This window comes from Carlito syrichta, unplaced genomic scaffold, assembly GCF_000164805.1.
Source record: "Carlito syrichta isolate Samal-C Ts95f unplaced genomic scaffold, Tarsius_syrichta-2.0.1 Scaffold305615, whole genome shotgun sequence".
Classification (NCBI taxonomy): domain Eukaryota; kingdom Metazoa; phylum Chordata; class Mammalia; order Primates; family Tarsiidae; genus Carlito; species Carlito syrichta.
This window is the reverse complement of record NW_007249711.1, coordinates 35,389-56,178: the sequence shown is the minus strand read 5'-3', so window position 1 is coordinate 56,178 and position 20,790 is coordinate 35,389. Positions and strand designations below refer to the sequence as shown.

General features: G+C 37.5%; 1 pseudogene across 1 annotated transcript; it reads right to left on the bottom strand.

Moving 5' to 3' along the window:
- Positions 1 to 1,591: 1,591 nt before the first annotated feature.
- LOC103264152 lies at positions 1,592 to 2,469 on the bottom strand (annotated as a pseudogene). Its single transcript, XR_002482182.1, has one exon. The product of XR_002482182.1 is annotated as a calcyclin-binding protein pseudogene (transcript).
- Positions 2,470 to 20,790: the final 18,321 nt, after the last annotated feature.

Genomic DNA, 20,790 nt, shown 5'->3' with positions numbered 1-20,790 from the left:
GACTAATTCTTGGCACTTTCCTATTGTGTAATTTAGGATAGACAGCAGATGTCTTTTCTAGGGCTTGTTGAATTGATATACTTTTTTTCCCCTTTTTTTCCTATTTGAGTCAGCTTCCAAATATCGCTCAGAGGTTCTTTCATATGAAACTTTGTTTTTGTTTGGTTTAGTTCTTTGCCCACCTTACTTCCTCTGGGACATCTTTGTTTTTTTGTTTTGTCCATCACATTCCTTTTCCTCATTTATGCTGACAATTCGCCTTCACTAAGTATCACTGACTGCATACATATACCCAGAGTCAACATTCGCATGACCAGCTTTTTCTTTCATAACTCCATTTATATTTATTTTGAATTTTACTTCCAGCATTATCACCTTTAGCTTCTTTGTTTCACTTTCATCTATGTTGGCCGATTGCCTCTTCCAAATATCCATTTTGGTAAAATTGATTTTTTAAATCCATTTTGTTAAAAAATCACTTGAACACAAGAAAGCAACACAATTGTATGCTTTGCTGTCTGTACATAAGCTGAATAACAGATGCTCAGTGTCAAATCACTGGCAGACTTTGAAAAAGTGATTGGTTTGTCACTGACTATGTCGCAAGTCTGTTATTTACCTAGAAATCTGAAAGTCTGAAAATCTAATAGAAACGTTTGTACTTTATGCAGTTACTCATATTAATATACTGTGGTAATTGCGATTTGAACCATGCTGTCAGGGAACTTGTACTATTTAAATAAATCTTGGTAACTAAAATTTAGGCCTATTGTAATCATGAAAAGCAAATATTTCCTGTAATTTAAAAAAACTTATCTTTTGCTTTCCTTGTGTGATAAGACTCATCAGATTTTATTATAATTGCTTATCTACAACCCTCCCAGCTGTTATAATTTATCTACATTTGTTGAATGAATGATCCATGACTTGGATACCCACTATAAGACTCTTATGCTGACTTGAGAAGTGACCTCTAGTGGTCCTAGAAAATGTATTTTCAATTAATTTTATACATATTAAAATAGCATGTATATTCAGAGTACCAATATTTACTAACGGACTTTTTTAAGAAAAATTTAACTTTATTGAACATGGTAATAGATGGACTTTCAAATCAATTATTTTTTGCTTTGCTGTTATTACTTTTGTAAGCCATTTGATCCATGGCAAAACTTACTAATTGGTACTATACAAAGATGTGTGTCTATTCTTGTCAAGTTTATAATTCATATCTATTCTGTATTCACAAACAAATATATTTAAAACCTAGATAGAAACATCTGTGACTGGATTGTTAGTGCATGGTAACACATGGTATATGCACTGCTGAAGTTGCAATAGGGGTTGGCTGATCCATAACAACCTTCAAGCACAGTTACAGACTCAGATTGCACTCTTATTCCTATATTGGTGGGAGCTGATGTAACTTAAAGATAAGCAAATAGTTTTTCTCCTACCTCTTAGCTGAACAAAAATATATACAATGTAGCATTTTCATTAGGCAAGATTTGCCTTCTACATTTCACATGAGAATGTAATATAACCCTTTCTTCAACAAAATGATCAAGGTACTAATGAAGCCATCTTTGCAAGAAGTGTTTAATAAGCATATTTTATTTTCATAAATCCTCCAGTAGGAAATGGAGAATTCACTGCCTTTACTTAGAAGAAGGCTTGTAAATAGTTATCTTGTAAATTTGCATGTGAAGCTCACCAACATTCCCTTATTGGAAACATCAGTATTTCCACATTACAGTTCACAATCAGACTTCAAAGTCTCAAAATTCTGTGTCTCTTGCTTCTCTCTTGACTACACCCAGGCTTTATTAATGGCTCACTTCATGTCATTATCTCCATCTTCATAAATTTTCTTTAGAACATTCTCAACCCCTCACTAGGATCTGTTTCAGTGTCATATGAAGGCTTTTCTTTTTCTTTGCACGCTTTTTCAACCTGAGCCAGGTAGTCCCACCTAGTGTTTTCTGCTTTCTTTCTACATAAGAACTGTATCATTCTTGACTTTTTTTGGAACTGCCTTCCACAGAGATAGGTTTCAGGAGATTATTCACAATCATGGAGTAACTCTTCCCATTGAGATTCTTTACCAGAAGACCAAAAGACTTTTCTGTGAAATGCACCTGCACATTCTCAGTAGGAACCTGATGAACTCCAGTTAAGGTAATGTAGATTTTTACAAACTTATCTGACTGATCCCATCCATAATTACTGATTTTCACTGTGCATCCTGTTGTAATGGGATCAACCACAGCAGCTGGCTTTTCATTGTCAAGGACTTCTGTTTTCTTCTGTGGTTTCTGTTGCATCTTGTTCTTGATTTCTCCCTCAATCTTGGATTTTTCAGTTGTAAGGGCATCACGTACTCTTTTCCTAGTGGCTTTTTCCAGCAATTCCTTTACCTCTTCCAGCTCTTTCTGTAGGTCCTCTAGGGTCACAGCCATGGTCGGTGGCCAGGCCTCAGCCATGCAGGAATTGCCACCCGAGCATGCCCCGCCAGAGTGCAGACCCCCCAGACTTTAATTAAATGCCAACTAGGTCAGACATTTTCTTGGTGATTAGTAGTTATATATCAAGGAGATAAACTAGTCCTCCTCAGGGAGCTTACATCATATTGGGGAAATAGCTGTGTTACCTTAGGCTACAGAATAAAGGCAGCTCATACTTGCCTCTTTTTGTCATTAACATTATGACACCCATGCTGGGTCTTCTAAAAAAAACAAGCCATAATTTCAGTCCTTGCTGAGCTGCTACCCAAGGCACAATGGTGTTCTCACTACACATGGAGACATATTACAGAACAGGAAACTACTGACCATTTATACCCTTGATCCTGCATGGCCACTCACAGCTTTCTATGGTCCCACCCTACCCTCACTGAATTGCCTTTCTAATGGGTAGATCCCTTGGAGCAAGGAGAAGAACACTGAAAAGGCCAGTTCTAACTTGCCATGTAGGCTGTTTCCTCCTCCTCAAATGCTTTTCCATAAGGTGTCCTCCACCCCTTTCACCTAGTCAGTACCAACTTCTTTAGAGCAAAGATTCTTGACCCTACAGTCTAGGTCAAGAATTCCCTCAGATATTCTTATAGTAGCAAAAACCTTTTCTTCTCAGCATGCATCACAATTCGCAATTATATATTATTTGTGTGAAGATTTGATTAATGTCTGTCTCCCAATAAATGCTCAGCTCATAAATTCACAGTACCTGGAACAAAGAGCAAACGCTCAACAGATATCATAGCTTAATAAAGAACTTGGCTTGTGGTTAAGCCAGATTTTAGACATAGGAATGTGATAAAAGAGAAATTGTTCTTTGCCTTTCAAATTTATTTTCTGATCATTGCCATTTAGTCAGAGTAGAACTGGTGTTTGAAGAAGTTTTGTCATTACATCATTTCTGGCCTTAATCCCATGACCTTATTTCTTCTCCTCTGCTCAAGAGAACATATTGTATAAGGTCAGCAAGATGGATCTGAAGCCCTAGTTTAATGTCTTCCCTTGCCAAAAAAAAAATCACTTCTGCTCTGGGGCACACACCTGCTTCTTCCTTCTCTGCCAGCTCTGTGAGATAAGGTAAATTAGAATTGCTCCTCTTTCCAGGGCTGGTGGGATGAAAACCTCTAGTTTCTATTCAATGGGCGCTTACTAAGAGTGCAGCACAGGGCCAAATGCAACAGGCGAACCAGTTGTGAACCTAAGAGTTCACCTTTCCCCTCCCATATCCAATCAATAAACAAATTATATTGGTTTAAATTCCCAAAGCCTGTATTAATCAATTCCCTTCCTTTGGTCTTCATCACCCAAGATCGAGCCACCATTTACCTTTGCCTTAGTCTCCTAAGTGTCCCAGCATCCACTCTGGCTCTCTATAGCTGTTTCCACTGAAGCTGAGAGGTATGTTCAAGTGATAAACCTGATCTTTTTGCCACCCCAAGTCCCACATACTTGTTCAAAGTCCTACAATGTTCTGTAATTGTTCTTAAGAGAGGAAAAAAAGCCATACTGTAGCCCATGAGGTCCTGCAAACTCCTGCCTAGTCTTTTGGCCTTATCTTATGCCACTCTTACCCTACTCTCTGAGCTCCAGCCACTGTGGCCTTCTTTAGGTCTCCTGAAGGAATGGTGCTCCTATTCATTTCAGAGCCTTCACACATACATGCTGATCTCTTTATCATGAATGTTCCTCTCATTCCCAAGTCCATGCCTCCCTGTCTGCTTGATTCCTCCTTCATTTGCAATTATCACCTCAACTATCACTAATAAATTGCAGAGTTGGAATTTGAATCCAAGTCTCTCTGTCTCTAAAGCTGGTGATATTCTCACTACACATTGTTTCCTACTAGAAAAGAAACAGGACATGGTGGGCAAAACACATGGGCCATATGCTAGATTGAAATTTAGGAAATGCTTCTGATCTAGAGTCTTTCCCAGGATCTGCCTTTCTTTTCTCCTAAAAACAGTAACTGCTAGCTTAGCTATTTATTTTTTTCTCCTTCAGCATCATCTTTTCCATTCAAGAGTTTCTCTACTTGGGATGATGGTAGGACTAAAATTTAATGGAAAGAACGCTATTTGGGGTGTCAAGTAAATTGGGTGCAGGTTCCAGATGTGAACTCACCAGCTATGTGAATACGCTCAAATGACATTACCATACTCAATGTGTCAGTTTGGGTTCTCCAAGAAGCAGACACTAAGACAAGGTTAGATGTACCTGTCAAGGTTAAAGGGAGGATGCAGACGCCTTCAGACTGCAATACAGATCTGACATCTATGAAATGATCAGGGAAAGAAAAGACAATTGCACCTGAGTTATAAGAAAAGTTAGGCCAGGCTGATGGAGAATCCTGGAGTCAGGATATTTGCAAGAGGAGTCCCATGTTCCAGAGAAATAGATCCCCACTCTGAGATCTTGACTTAGTCATTGACTGGGAGCAGACAGGGAGGGAGGCATGGACTTGGTGTGAGCATGGGGATGGGGTTGGGGGCTGGAGATGTGAGCCAACTATGGTCCCCTCAGTGGGAGATATGAGTGGAACAGTATCACACTCAGCCTTAGTTTCTTTATCTGCAGATAAAGACTGTATACTTAGTGATTCCTGGTGTGACTTTGAGCTTAGAAATTGTGAGATCTACACTTGTTTTACATCATCTTGTTTATTTATCCTTTTCTAACTTTGAAGTATATTTTTTTCTGGTAGTAACCAGAGAAAAAAGAGTAAACAATATAAGCAAAGTGTTATTTTAATAAAACTGAATTTTTTTTTCTTCCCTTGATTAAGCTTTTAGTACCATGGTAAGGACTCCTGTATCTCTAGGATCTAGCAAAATGAACACCACATCATAGATGCTCACTTTTTTTTTTTTTTTTTGACTAAATGTCTGAACTGGAATAAAACCCAGTCTAATTTGTTTGTTTGTTTGCTTGCTTTTGAGTAGGAGCCTCACTCTGTTGCCCAGGCTGAAGTGCAGTGCTGTGCTCACCATCACTGCAGCCTTGGCCCACTGGGCTCAAGCAATCCTTCTGCCTCAGCTTGCGAAGTAGCTGGAACCACAAGCATGCACCACCACACCCAGCTAATTTGTTTATTTATTGTAGAGACAAGGTCTCATTAAGTTGCCCTGGCTGGTCTCAAACCCCTCTGGCAATCCTCTCGTCTACACCTCCCAAAGTGCTGGGATTACAGGTGTGAGCCACCACTCCTGGCTAGTTCTGATTTTAGAAACATCCACTCATTTAAACCTCTAGGTTTTCTTTCTGGAAAAGAATACCATGTAGATATACTTTTGCACTTGTTTTGAAAACTGGGGCTCCTAAATCTCTCTACTCAGGGGTATGTTCACCTCCTTCACCTGTTCCAAACAAAAAGGCTCAAGTAACACTATTAGAAAATCTCCTACCAATCTCAATGAATCCTATTTTTCCTTGAGACAAATAGCCTTTAATTATCTCCTTACATATGGCCCCTGTTCAAGGGACTCACAGTCCAGTTGAAAGATAAGGCATGGGTAAGTAACAAATATGAGATACATCATAATCAGGACTGTGAATGCAGCAGCAGTTATTGCCAGACATTGTAGTGAGTGCTTTACATAGCTGGGGGCCAGATACTATAAATGAGAAAAGGGAATTGCATGGGACTCTCAAGTACAGAAGAGCTTTGCCTCAGATGAATGGGAGGATGGGCAGCCACTATTCTGTGGCAGCTGTTTTCTACCATGGGGGAATGCAGGTCCAATGTTGCAAATCTTCCTTTGGGGTAGGAGGAGGAGAAGTAGGGAATAAAAAATTAAATATGAAATATATCCATTTTATGATAATGGGTACTGGTTTTTAAAAGTTCAAACAGGGTGCAGGCAAAAACAAAAACAAAAATGCCCACATTTTCTAAGCAAATTTTGACCTTGGACATTTTAGAAACTGTGAAATAAACAATGCCATTTAATTATCACTGAGTGATAAATATAGACTTTAAATATTGCACAAGTTGAGAAAAGGAATCAATAATTTTGTTGTAATAAGTCTGATAGAAGAGATTAGTCTTAAGTTGATCCTTGAGAAATGAATATCATTTACATAGGCAAAGGGAAAAGAAGATGTTTCAGACAAGAAGAAAGATGTGTGAGATGAAGTTCTGACTAGTAGGAAGGAGAAAAGCATTTTTCCAGTGATGAAAGAAATAGGACTGGACAGATGAAGATGAAAAAAATTGAGGAGAACATTGTTACCTTTACAGCATCATCTTTGGAACTGATGGTCTGGAAACACCTATCACACATGGACTAGCCAAGTTCTAAGAGATGAAAGGGTGGGGCAAATCTGAAGTAGATGAAGATATTGAAATGAAGAAAGGGCATTGTTCTGCCAGAGTACAGATAAGCAGGAGGTAGGGTTCTGCTGAAAGGAAAGGCCTCCTGCACTCCAGATGCTCATCCAATATTTGTCAAACAGAATTAAACCCAGAGGTAGTAGAGAGTAGAAGAAAAAGTGTCCCCTGGAATTATTTAACAATCCATTTCAAGTTTGCCAGTCAATTCTTTTAGCAAAAAAAAAGAGAGTGGGTGGCGAAAAGGAGATCAAGACCTGGAGGAACAAAGATAAATGGAAAAGTAAGATCGAGGTGGGTAGGTCCAGGAAGAGAGAGAGAGAGAGACTGGAAACGAAACAAAGATCTGGCAAACAGTGGAGAAAGTTAAGGACAAGTTTTCAGGGATAATCACTAAGGGCTCAAGGTGACTTTTTCATACATGTACATGAAGACACCTTAGAATAAAACCAGTAAGTCTTGTATGTTTGTAGGAGGGAAATAAGAAAACAGGGTAGAGAAGAAAGACAAAATGGAGAAGAGAGAGAAGGAAAAGAGAGGGAGAAGAAAGAGAAGAGAATATGTGGAGGGATGGAGCAGGGAAGGAGAAAGAAGGAGAGAGTGGGATAGAGATTGATTCATGTGGGCAATTCCAGTGGCTATTTTTCTGAATGATCACATGTCCTAGTGTGACCATGAGCGGTGAAGCACCCGTAGGCTGATATTGCAGTTGAGTTTCAATCCCTCTGACTTCTATAATGCGAGCTACTTGCCTTGCTAAGTGTGATTTTACACAATGGCTACTAAAATAAAAACAAATTACTGTCTTATATCCAAATGAGGAAATAGCAGTCTGTTCCAACCTGGAGGAAAATATGTCTGTGTTGAACCTATTGAGAGTGGTATGTTGGTCTCTAATGTGTGATTTTCAAAGTTAATTTTGACTTGAAATGGTTCTTTTTCTTTACGTAAAGATTTAGGACACAATCCCTTTACGGATTGCAGCTCCACTGAGGAATAGAATGTTCACTCTAGTTGAGCCATCTATGGAAACGTACCGTTTTGGTGAGCTGTTCAAAAACTGGCCCAAAGCAGGCACACAATATTTTCACAAGAAGTTGAGTCTGCAGTGAAATAAGAGATGCTAAGGGAAACAACTGCTTGAGAGAGAGGAGGGCTGAGGTCAGGTCAATAGATTTGAGAGGAATTACATTAGCCCAGTTGAGAGGAGCCGGCAGCAGGTCTCGGAGAGCCCTACAGACCAGAAGAGCTTTGCCAGATTGTCTAATGCTGCTCACAAGAGGCAGAGAAAAGACACTGAGGAGTGAGTCTATCCATCATTTAGGGCAATAACTGTCTGCGCCGAGTGCCTAGGAGAGGTACAGGAGCTATTTCTAGAGGAAAAAATGTACTCTTTGGGGAAGAAAAAATATGAAGAGGAGATTTTGCTTTTCAGGGAGAATAATGCATGTTGATTAAAAATAATACAATTTGATGGTTTGGGCTGTTTGTTATGCATCCCACTGTCAGTTTAAACAGAATTCATCTCTCTCACTGCTCTGTTAAGCAGGAAGGCAGCTAGAGCCTTCTTCAAAGTTGATGGCATGGAACTTCTTCCATCTGCCAATTACTGTGACTTTAGAATTTCAGTGGACTCCACCATGCACATACAAGTAACTTAATCATAAGGAACAGAAGGAAACATTTGCACTACCAGAAGACATGCTGTATATAGACTTCTTAAGTCATTTCCAACAATCGGGAGAGAAGAATTTTGTGTAGACAGACCTATGTAGAGGAGATACAAGTCCATGAGTAGCAGAGATGGAGGATTTTAAATTTTGCTAAGTTCTGGGCTACCATACCAAATTTTGGAAAATGTAAAAATATTAAATTTTAAAACTTGTAGTTTCATTAATGGCAATGGCATGCAACATAGAATATATTGTTGAGTTGGAGATATTCTCTGATGAATGTCACTCTCCACAAGGACACATATCTGAAGTCAAAAGTTATTCAGTGGAAGCTGAACAACCTTGGCCTGGATTTCCCTTCACCATAAGTCTGAATGCTGTTTACTGATAAAACAGGATCGGGAACCTAGTAGATGATTTCTAAGATGATATACTAATAGCTGGTTTGTGGCACAGATCATCCAACCCAGGTTGTCTCCAGTCTTGGAGGGGATGGTTAAGTGGGGGAGAATTGTTACACAGGCTTAATCAATTGCTTAAGAACCTGCATGTTGACCCCTGGACTTTGAGTCCAGACAGACTGAGACATCAGCCTGTGATCTACAAATCACAAACTGCCCCTGCAGCATAATGACAAATTAAGGGCCTTATACACAGAGTCTAAAGGTTCCTTGACTCATTTCTGTTGCCAGTTCCTGGACAGCAAAGGCAGCTCTGGTGAGTGGTGTTTTAGAGCAAGATTCTCAAACTCTACAAAGGCTGCAAGAGGACCATGAATCCTGATCTGCTGAGAAAATAGCCACTAAGTTTGATGGGGAGGCACTTCTGATAAATAAAGTTGGGTTGCTAAGATTTAGAAAAACCTCCTCAATGACTGTACCTAATGAATTAAGGAAAACCAGGAATGAATAAATAAAACACTGAGGAAGAGAACACATTCATTTCTTTGTCTATTACAAATGTATTCATCTTTTAAATTTCAACTTAAACACTACTTACTTAGCCAAGATTTATCCCCTCTTCCTATTTCATAATTATGTGCTTTGTTTTTGTATGCTCCTGTACTCCTACATTAGGCTGCAAATACTTTTATTAAAGCATTTTTATTAAAAATTTTACTTTGGACTTGAGCTAATTATTCTCGTCAGTTTAACTCCTCTCCTATTGGCATACTCTTTGAAATAAAGTTTGAATAATCAAAACACAATTTTAAGTGTCCATCTTTTAGCATGAGAAGTGTAGTGGTGCTCAATATCTGATTTTTGAATGATTTAATGAATACATATTTTATAAAGAAGGAGGCATAACCATAACCAAAGCATTGTCATCTTGCTTCCCAATAAAGATATCAAATTCTATAACCAGTCATCTTAGCTTTAGAGAAAATATTCAGGACTTATGTATCTACTTATTATATTTTATCAATTTTGCTCATTGGGCTAACTAAAACAACAGGCCTCTTATCTAACCTCAATTAAAAAACAGAGTTTGGAGAGAGAAATGGACCAATGGAAGTACCTGTTTAGAATGGGTATTATTTTATTTAATCTCTCTTTGTTCACAGGAGCTTCATAATTGGTGCTCCCACTAATGGTATTTCTTGTTTTGGTTCTCAAAGAAAAACAACCTAAAATAGACAGATATAGTGGAAAGCCACGTAGATTCTCAGATGCCAGTTTCCTCTAGGGAGTGATGCTCAGATGGATGTAACTATGGAAAAGCAATTGTGAACTCTTCCCATGAGAAAAGAGTGTTTCTGTGTTAAGGGCTCCAAGAGACGAAAATGAGTCCTTTTAGGAAGACTCACATTTTTAAAAATGTGTAGACAAAATGAATATAGAACTCTTTATCAAATCCTACGCTCAGTTAATCATAAGTTTGCAGCCCATATGCAAGGCTTTTCATCTTCAAAAAGAAAGCTTGCTGTTGGATTTTAGAAATATGACTGTTTTAAAAGAGAAACTGTAAGGACGGGTTTTCTAGCACAGTCATGGATATAAATTCAGTCTTCTCTTAGCCTTAACCTAAAAAATCTGGTTTTTCATCCCAAAAAAGTTCTGTATGTCTATTTTACTGTAGAAGTATTCTGTTAATATTTTTGCTTCCATTATTATTATTATTATTTTTTTGAGTTGGAGTCTCACTCTGTCACCCAGACTGGAGTGCAGTGGCCGCTCCCGGCCACCGCAGCCTCGACCTGCTGGGCTCCAGCGATCCTTCCGCCTCAGCCTTCCAAGTAGCCGGAATTACAGGCATGCGCTACCACACCCAGCTGATTTTTTTATTTATTGTAGAGATGAGGTCTCGCTGCCCAGGCGGGTCTCGAACCCGCGGGCTCAGGCAATCCACACACCTCAGCCTCCCAAAGGCATGGGATTACAGGCTGAGCCACTGAGCCCGGCTTGCTTCCATTATTAGCCTTTCAAGTACCACCCACCCTTCTTCTGAGAACAGAATGCTTCTTTTCAATAAAAAAATCTATTTCATTTGGTTTGAGTAAGGGTAAAGTCTCTCTGCCATGTGACACGAAAGCTATACTCAGGCCCAAACAATCAGAACACTTGGTTTATGGGATAGATACATGACTTAGCGTCATTTGTGAGCTTTCCTGAGATTTGCTATAAGGATATTTGGAGAAAGATTATCTCTCTCTTTTGAATCATCAGCCATGATAATGTAGGCTTTAGGTGATCAGGCACCATGTCTCTCTATAAAAGGAAATGACTTGCCAGAGAACAATGTCAACACATATGTGAGCAAAGTTGAAAGAGAAGAGTCATTGGATTCTGTGATATGGAACGCAAAGAGCTCTAATCGATAATCCATGTTTTACCTATTTTATAAAAACCACGTAATAACGAGACTCTGAATACTCCAGGTAGACCCTCACATCTTTACATTTTGGTCATGCTTCTCTCTGTTTGAAATCTTTGACTTTGCCCATGTAATTCTTATGGCCCAGCTCAAGTCTCATTGTTTCCCATAAGTTTCTCTCTTCCATTTTTGGGAAACTTCTTACATAAGACATACTATCCATATAAGAATTTCTCTAAGTAGAGTCCAAGAATCCCCAGATCTTCAGGTTATCCAGAGAAAAATTTTAGTTTAATTTTTTGTTCTGTGTTTACTATTCATTGGGCACTTACTTTGGGCTAGGGACAAAGATAAATACTGAGAATAGAGAAATACTGAGAATAGACAAAGTTTTTGCTAAATCTCATATTCTAGTAAGAAATTTACTGTGGACAGTAGTATATACATATCTAGTGATGGGAACAAATTAACAAGTGAATTTCAGATAATGATAAACTCTGTGAAGGAGATTAAACAGAATTGTGTGTTTGAGTGATTATGGGGAGAGGGGCTGTTTTAGGCAGGACATGATGTTTGGACATATTTAAGTAGAGATTATAATAATTACAAAAGAAAACAAAGGTAGGAGCAAGTGATACTTTTTTCCTTTAAAAGAGGTCTACAAAATTCTAAACATAGAGTTACCCTATGATCCAGCAATTTCATTTCTAGGTATCTACCCAAGAGAAATGAAAACATGCATCTGTATAAAAATGTGTATACACAAATGTTCACTGCAGCATTATTCATAATAGTCTAAATGTGGAAACAACTTAAATGCCCATAAACTGATGAATTGATAAACAAAATATGGAGTAGCCATATGATGAAATGTTATTTGGCAACGAAGGGCACCAGAATATGCTGCTCCATAAAATACCACTTTGACATGAGGAGACTATTTTGAGCTAAAGACATTTGAAAAACAGCAGATACAAGAAGGGCATTCTAATCTTCCCATTTCTTTTTGAAAACAGGAGGTAGAAACCCCCATGTGAAAGATGTTCTCATTATACCACGAGAAAGAAAACATTCCTTAGTGGGGAGTCATAGCAGAGAGAGTTCTGTGCAAGCAGACCATGTCAAAATAAATCTTGTCTTCCTTTAGCCTCCCCACATAGTTTGGCGACTCTTCTACAATTGTCTCTCTTTGTTCATTTTTGTATAAAAGCATTTATGTTTTGCCATTTCTTTGGGTCTTCGTTTCCTTATGAGGACCCTTGTGTAACATAAAACTTACATAAATTTTCATGCTTTTTTCTTGTTTATCTGTCTGGTTTCAATTTAATTATCAAGTCTAGCCAAAAACTAAAAGGGTAAAGGCAAAATTTTGTGTTCTCTATATCAATAAAAGGGAATGAAGTACTGGCATATGCTATAACATGGGTTAAGTTTGAAAATATTATGCTAAATGAAAAGCCAGTCACAAAAGGTCATATGCTGTAGAATTTCATCTGCATGAAATGTTCACAATAGACAAATTCACAGTGACAGAAAGTAGATTAGTGGTTGCCAGGAGTTTGTCAAGGAAGGGATGAGGAGTGACTACTAATGGTATGAGGTTTCTTTTTGGGGTGATGAAAATGTTCTGGCATTAAATAGGAATGATTATATGACTCTGTGGTTTATGGTTTTTAGTATTGTCTATGCTATATTAAACTAAACTTTGGTATAAACTATTAAAAACTACTAATTTGTATTCTTTTGTTGTTGTTGTTTGTTTGTTTGTTTGTTTGTTTGAGTTGGAGTCTCACTGTGTCGCCCAGACTGGAGTGCAGTGGCTGCTCCTGGCCACCGCAGCCTCGACCTGCTGGGCTCCGGTGATCCTTCCGCCTCAGCCTTCCAAGTGCCGGAATTACAGGCATGCGCTACCACAACCAGCTGATTTTTTGATTTATTGTAGAGATGAGATCTCGCTGCCCAGGCGGGTCTCGAACCCGCGGGCTCAGGCAATCCACTCAGTTCAGCCTCCCAAAGGCGCGGGATTACAGGCTGAGCCACCAAGCCCGGCTAAACTGTATTCTTTAAATGGGTGAATTTTATGGTATGTGAACTATATTTCAATAAAACTATAAAAAAATTATCAAATGGTCTCTCTGTATTACTCAAATTTGAGAAACACTGGTATACCATTCTACTTTGCTTACTTAAGCAAATATGTTCTTCTGTTGTTACATTGAGTTTCCTAGGTTTATGTCTTTTGCTCCCAACTAGACCATAAAACTCTTGAACAGTGAGGATTGTGTTTTTCATTTTTCTAGTATTTCTTTTGGCACTACTTCAAAGGTTATCACATAATAGGATCTCATTAAATTTATGCTTACTAATAAAAGGCAACAAAGAGCATGAAGAAGATCTCAAAGACTGTGTTAGTATTCCAGGATTGCCATAATATAGTGACACAAACTGGGTAGCTTAAACAACAGAAAATTATTGTCTTGTAATTCTGGAGGCAGACAGCTGAAATAAAGGGATCTGTAGGACTGGTTTCTTCCTTTTTTAAGTTGTAGAATCAAGGGGTACATTTGTAGGTTTGTTACATGGGTATACTGCATAATGCTGGGATTTGGGCTTCTATTGAACCATTACCAAATAGTGAACATAACACCCAATAGATGGTTTTTCAAATGTTGTTTTATTTCTGAGGGCTGTGAAAGGTTCTGTTCCCAGACTCTCTCCTTGGCTCATAGATGGCTGTCTTTATGTTCACATGGCATTTTCCCTGTATATGTATGCTTGTCTTTGTATTCATATTTCTCTTTTCTATAAAGACATCAGACCTACTAGGTTAGGGCCCACCCTAATGACCTCATCTTAACCTGATTACCTCTACAGAGACCTTATCTCCCAATAAGGTCACATTCTGAGGTACTGGGAAATAGGACTCCAACATATATTTTTGAGAGGACATAGTTCAATCCTTGACAGAATCAAGTTTCAATATCAGTTCAAATATCCAGAAAACTCAAGATTTTGTAAATTCCCACAGCTCTCAGGTCAGAGTACCTCAACCATGGCTTAGGTAGTGACTATCATAAAGCTATTATTAAATTTCAAAAGTTAAACAAAGTGTCTCACTCCAGTAAGCAGGCTGTAACTCAACCTTTTTGCTGAAACTTTTTTATTTTGCAGCCCACTACTTTGCTCTATCACCAGATGAATTCATTTGCCTTGGTCTTATTCTTATGTCCACTGATTTCTTAATGTCAAATAAAAGGGCAAGACAAGTGAGGCGCTCAATTTTTCTGAAAGATACAAAGCATTACTGACTCCCCAAGCACTGAGAGGTAGGCTAGTATAAAAGAGTAAAAAGCCTGGAAAAATACATAAACACACATAAAATTTGAACTGGATTGAATCTCTGTATGTATGTCTACATACTTAGTATATATTTATCCAAGACTGGGTTAAAAATATTTTCTGAAATGAACCCTTCTTTAAGAAATAAAGCAACAGTTTTTAATTGGTTTTCCATTTGTTTTATTAAGCAGAGAAAACAGAGGACAGTTTTCTTTGTTTCTTTCCCACAATCGGGGAAATGTTTAACTTTATTTTTTTAAATTGGAAAACACAGTTTATTTAGAAAGTAAATTGGAGAGAGAGAGAGAGAGAGAGAGAGGAGATTCGCCTCCCCAAGGTAGAGGAAGGGGGCCAAAGCTAGGAAACATGGGCTGGCCACAGCTCAATGAGCACATGATCTGGCCAGTGCTTAGCAAGGCAATGGCAACTGCTGTTTGAAGTTGAATGCTTTTTAAATCTTCCCTTTGATGGGAGCAGATCATCAAGGTGATTAATTGCATGTGGTCTGCTCCACATCATCACAAAGGGCAGGTAAACACAAGTAAACATTATCTGACTTCAAGTAATGGACAGCAGGTAGATGGATGAGTCAGTTACATGACAGCTGCCATGTTGATAGGGTCCAAGTCATGAAGGTCACAAAGGTCATGAAGGGCTAATTAGGTTAGGTTGGGTCTTATGGGTGGAGGCAAATACTTGAAATAGAGAAGCTAATTTTACAAAACAAGCTGGAGAGGGGGGTTGTAAAACAATTATCAGTAGTTACCTTTGAGAAGCTGTTTCTGTCCATGGCTAGTGATTAGAGGGTAAAGTGAACTGCTGGAGAAACATGACAGATCTAATGTTAAAATGACTGCTCATTAAGTATACTGACTCCATGTTATTTCCCCCATTTGTTATTTGAAAATATTCATATTTGTCAGGCATGATCACTCATGCCTATAATCCCAGCACTTTGGGAGGCAGAGGTGAGAGGATTGCCTGAGTCCAGGGGTTCAAGACCAACCTGGACAACTTGGAGAGATGTCAATCTCTCATTCTGGAGTGGAGGATTACCTGGAATTCACCCTCTATAACATATCAATCATCGTGAAGGTATATCAGATCTACTACCAAAAAAAAAGAGAGTTTTCTCTTACCCAAGTTACCCGTTTTGAATTCTCTTGTTCATTATTATTTCTTACAAGTTAAACTACAAACTAACTACATATCACCAAACTATTGCTTTCAATTATTTTTCCTTCAGACTTTCTCAAAATGTTCATCTTTAAATATTCTTGCATTCTTTGTTTGCTTAACAAACAACACAGAGATGAAGATCTCAGCTGTGGTAGAAACTTTGTCCTGGAAGTCTAAACAGCTGAGTCCTGTTTCTGGACCAGTTCCAAATTAGGTATGGAATGTGGGCATACCCCTTAACTGCCCAGAGCCTTTTTTTGTTCACTGTTAAAAAGAACATGCTACTATCTGAGTAACTCACAGAATTGCTATTGAGAACAAGTGAACTCTACCCTGTAAAAATTTCAGTTTGGTAGGATTTATGGCAGACATTTAACTGATCACTATTTATATCTACAATAATCTAAAACAGTGTCTAGCACAGAGTAGATGCTTCATAAATATTTGCTAAATGGATTAAAATTTATGAATATATTTTTAACAAAACATCATCTTAAATCATCTCAATACAATGTTAAATTTTAAAAATCAAAGTGCTGATTAAAATTACATTGCTACTTATATCTGGTAAGGTATTAGTATCCAGAACACATAGAGAACTCCTCAAACTCAATAACAGCAAAACCCAAGTCAAAAATGTGCGAAGGATTTGAGTAGACATTTCTCCAAAAAAGATATACAATGGCCAATAAGAACGTAAAAAGATGTTCAATATCATTAATCATTAAGGTAATTAAAATTAAAACTACAATGAGATATCACCTCATACCCATTAGGATGGCAACTATTTAAAAAAAAAAGCAAGCATGGAGAGGATATAGAGGAATTGTAATTCTTGTGCACTGTTGCTGGGAAAGTAAACTGGTATGTACAGCCAGTGTGGAAAACAGTGTGATGGTTTTTCAAAACATTAAAAATGGAATTGCTATATGATCCAGCAATTCTACTTCTGGGTATTTACCCAAAAGGATGAATAATGGCAGCATTATTCATAATAGCTAACACAAGGAAGGAACCCAAGTAATCCACTAATGAATGAATGGATAAGCAAAATACGATGTGCACGCGCGCGCGCACGAACACACACACACACACACACACACACACACACACACACACACACACACACACACGCGAACACTATTTAGCCTTTAAAAGGAAGAAAATTCTGACATATACTATAACATGAATAAACCTTGAAGATATTATGCTAAGGAAATAGGCCAGTCACCAAAAGATAAATATTGTATTATTCCATTTATGTGAGGTCCCTACAGCAGTTAAAATCATACAGATAGAAAGTAGATTGGTGGTTGCCAGGGCATGTGGGGAAGAATAAATGTGCAATTATTATTTAATAGGTATAGAGTTTCAATTTTAAAGGTGAAAAAAGTTCTGAAGATGGGTGGTGGTGGTGGTTGTCCAACATTATAAATGTATTTAATATCACTGAACTTAAAAGTGGTTAAGATGGTAAATTTTATTATACAATGTCTATTTTAACACAATACAAACCATTTGGAAATTTTTATTATTATTTTTGAAATTTCTTGTGAATTTGCAATCATTTGACAATAAAAAGTTCAAAATAACAACTCACTTTCTGCAAAATATTGCCACGGAATTTGTCTCTAAAGAGAATGTTAGATGTCATGTGCAGTAAACCTTGAAAAATGTGACTTTCTGGTTTCAGACAAATGTGGCTGCTTCAACAGAACAGGTGCAAAGTGTCTAAAGGAGAGGAAAGAATAACAAAAACAAAACTCAATACACGGACACACACATACACATATACATACATGCATGCACACATGCATGCATATAATAAAATAATTTATAGGAAAATGAAACTCCCATGATTTCTTTGGCTTGAAATTTCTGAAGTTACTAGTTAAAGTATAGCTGTATCACATATTACTTTTTTATTTTATTTTATTTTAATTTTTTATCAATATTTTTTATTATGATATTGTGGGGTACAGTTAAGGGTTAGGTATACAAATATGCTTCATTCAGTCACCCTTGTTGATAAGAGATGTCTTCCCATCCCCAGACAGATATTTACTACTGTTAATAATATTTGAACTAGTTCTTTTACATGATCAACAAGTCAGGCTGTGAAAGGATCCAACTCAGAAAGCAGAAGATTCTATCTGCTGCTAATTTTATATTTAGAGCTTTTAGGGAGAAGTTTTTGTTGTTTAGTCATATTATGCAGAACTTACTCAAGATATAACATTTAGATAAAAATTAGTTATTTTATTTATACAAGTGTTAACTTTTCCTGATGGTTTTGTTTCAACCTCAAATCCTGAAATTTACAAATTAAAAAGGTACAATGTGTGGTTACAAATGCCTTTGTGAAGACCAAGTTGTAAAACCTTTAATTCTCTATATTTTCCCAAATAAATTCATTAGTGTGGAAAGTATTATATAGATTGTTAATTTTTTCCACTTATAAACTTTTTTTATTCTTATTTATGTAAAATTAAAAAATGTTAACACCAGAGAAAAATAGGCAAAGCTCTTTGAGTCGCTTCAGTTTACAGATGGGCTCAAGCAAGTAACCCGTCCTCTTCTGGGGAATGTTACTATGTTTGGGAAAAGCTGTTAGACACAAGAATTCATGTGAATAAAATACTTTAAAATGGGGTAAGCTAGTATCTGTTCTTCCAGACTTGGACTTTTTGAATTAATTGGATATTGATCATATAGCCACCGAATAATGTAAATTACACTTGTGACAGGTACCTAAAGAAAAGTCACATTATACCACAGAGCATATACTGGAAAAAGTGAATAGCCATATGATATAATATTGTTCTGCCATAAAAGGAATTTAAATATGTGTTCATGTTACGATATGGATGAATCTAGTAAACTTTACAATAAGTGAACAAAGTCAGACACAAAAGACTACATAGCACATGACTGCATTTCTATGAAAAGTCTATATAGGCAAATCCAAAGAAACAGAGAGTGGATCAGAGGTTTTCAGGAGCTGCGAGAGAGGGAGAATGATGAGGGTACGAGTTTCTTTCTGGGATGATAAAATGTCATGAAATTCGATAACAGGAATATGTGTGTAACTTAATAAATACACTAAACAACACTGAATTGTAAACTTTAAAGGGTGAAATTTATAGTTTGTGAATCATATCACAATTTAAAAAAATAACTAACTAGACGCCCCCCCTCAAAAAAAGTAGCAGGAACAGCCTGAGAAATAAGAGGAAAAGAAAGAAGCCTCCGCATTACTTGAGCAGATGGCCAAGGGGACTATGGAAAATAAAGCTGGAAAGAGGGAGGAAGGAGTCAGGTCAGGCAGTGCATCAAGGGATGTCAACTATGTTTTCTTTTATCTGCTTTCTACTGGTCTCCATTACCAGATTGATCTGGGCATCTTTTGCTGTATATTCTAACCCAGTTCTGTCTGACAAACCTTTTTTCCCCCCGCAAAGCACTCTCTCCTTATATTTGTTTTTTGCCTCTTCATCTTTTCCAAGTTGTTCCATACCTGAAATACCTTCTGTCTGACCTCTGAATCACAGGAAAGAGGCAGCACACACCCCAGAATGGGGTAACTCTCTTGCTTGGCACAACACCTGGAGGACCACATCAGACAAGAGAGATTAGGTCTCCGAACACAGGGTTGATTTGTTAAAAAAAAAAAAGAGCTAACATTCTCTGAGAAAATATAGTCATGGAGACAGCTTTTAGAGGTTATAGTTTGAGTGAAGGAGAGAATGGAAAGAGATATCAAGGAAGGACAGATCTTGAGACAGGGAAGTCAGACAAAGAACAAAGGGTCTCTGGGGGGCCTCCTGTGAAGGTTAACTTGCACTTTCCTTTAGATTTTAAGAGCAGTCATGTTGTATGCTAAGTTTAAAGTTCGTTTTTCTTTTTCTTTTCCTACATTATAGTTATCATAGTTAATATCTATTCCTAAATTTTTAGAGAAAATTACAGTCATGATTTGATTATTAATTCCTGGATAATTGCTGTGGTTTAAATTATTTCTAGTATCCTGAAGTTAATTCCCGTTTCTCTCAAGGCTATTCCAAAGGCAGAATGAAAGCTATCATGCTAACAGTGTCTACAGAACAGGACACATTTCTTATAAAATATGTTTATGAGTTCCTTTTGTGAACCAGATGCTGGTGATTTGGGAATATAAAGGACAAAGTCCCTGACCTCATGGAGCTTCCATTCCATACCACTCAAATATTTACTGAATGGTTTCTGCTTGCCAGGCACTGGGCCACACACTGGGACATAAAATAAGGAACTCAAAAGGGCCTTTGACAAATCTTATTTAATGGTGGTGCCCATTGTTTTGTGAAAAACTTAAAGCAACCTAGAGTGAGCACAATTTATTGCCTCAGAACTAAGTCATCTAAGGTCTCTAAAATAGCAGCTAGATTATCAATTCTGAATCTCCTAGCAAAGATACACAAAAGTATTCCTATCCTCTATCAAATGCAAGCAACCCTCTCTTCTCTAGTGTCCCATCCCCAATCCATTACATCCACAACCCTTGGTGGTAGATGAAATTTCATGATCACAGTCAGTTCTACTGATGTCAAGGGTCAATCTTCTGAGATACAAAAATGAGCAGATAAATTCATTGGATTTGGTCATAGTTGTAGGCTCTATTTAAGGGATTCCAGACAGCTCACATTTGCAACTGGGCTCAGTTTGCTCATCTGAAATATGGGCAACAACTGAGTTTTAACTTTATCATGGACAAAAAATGGGGTTTTCAAAAATAATTTTTATTTTGAAATAAAAGTTATTATTTTGAACTCACAAGAAGTTCCCATGTTTCTTTCACTCAGGTTTCCCAACAATAACATCCTACAGGACTATAGTAAGTTGTCAATACCAAGAAATTGATGTTGATACAATACTATGAACTCAAATGCAGACTTTCAGATTCAGATTT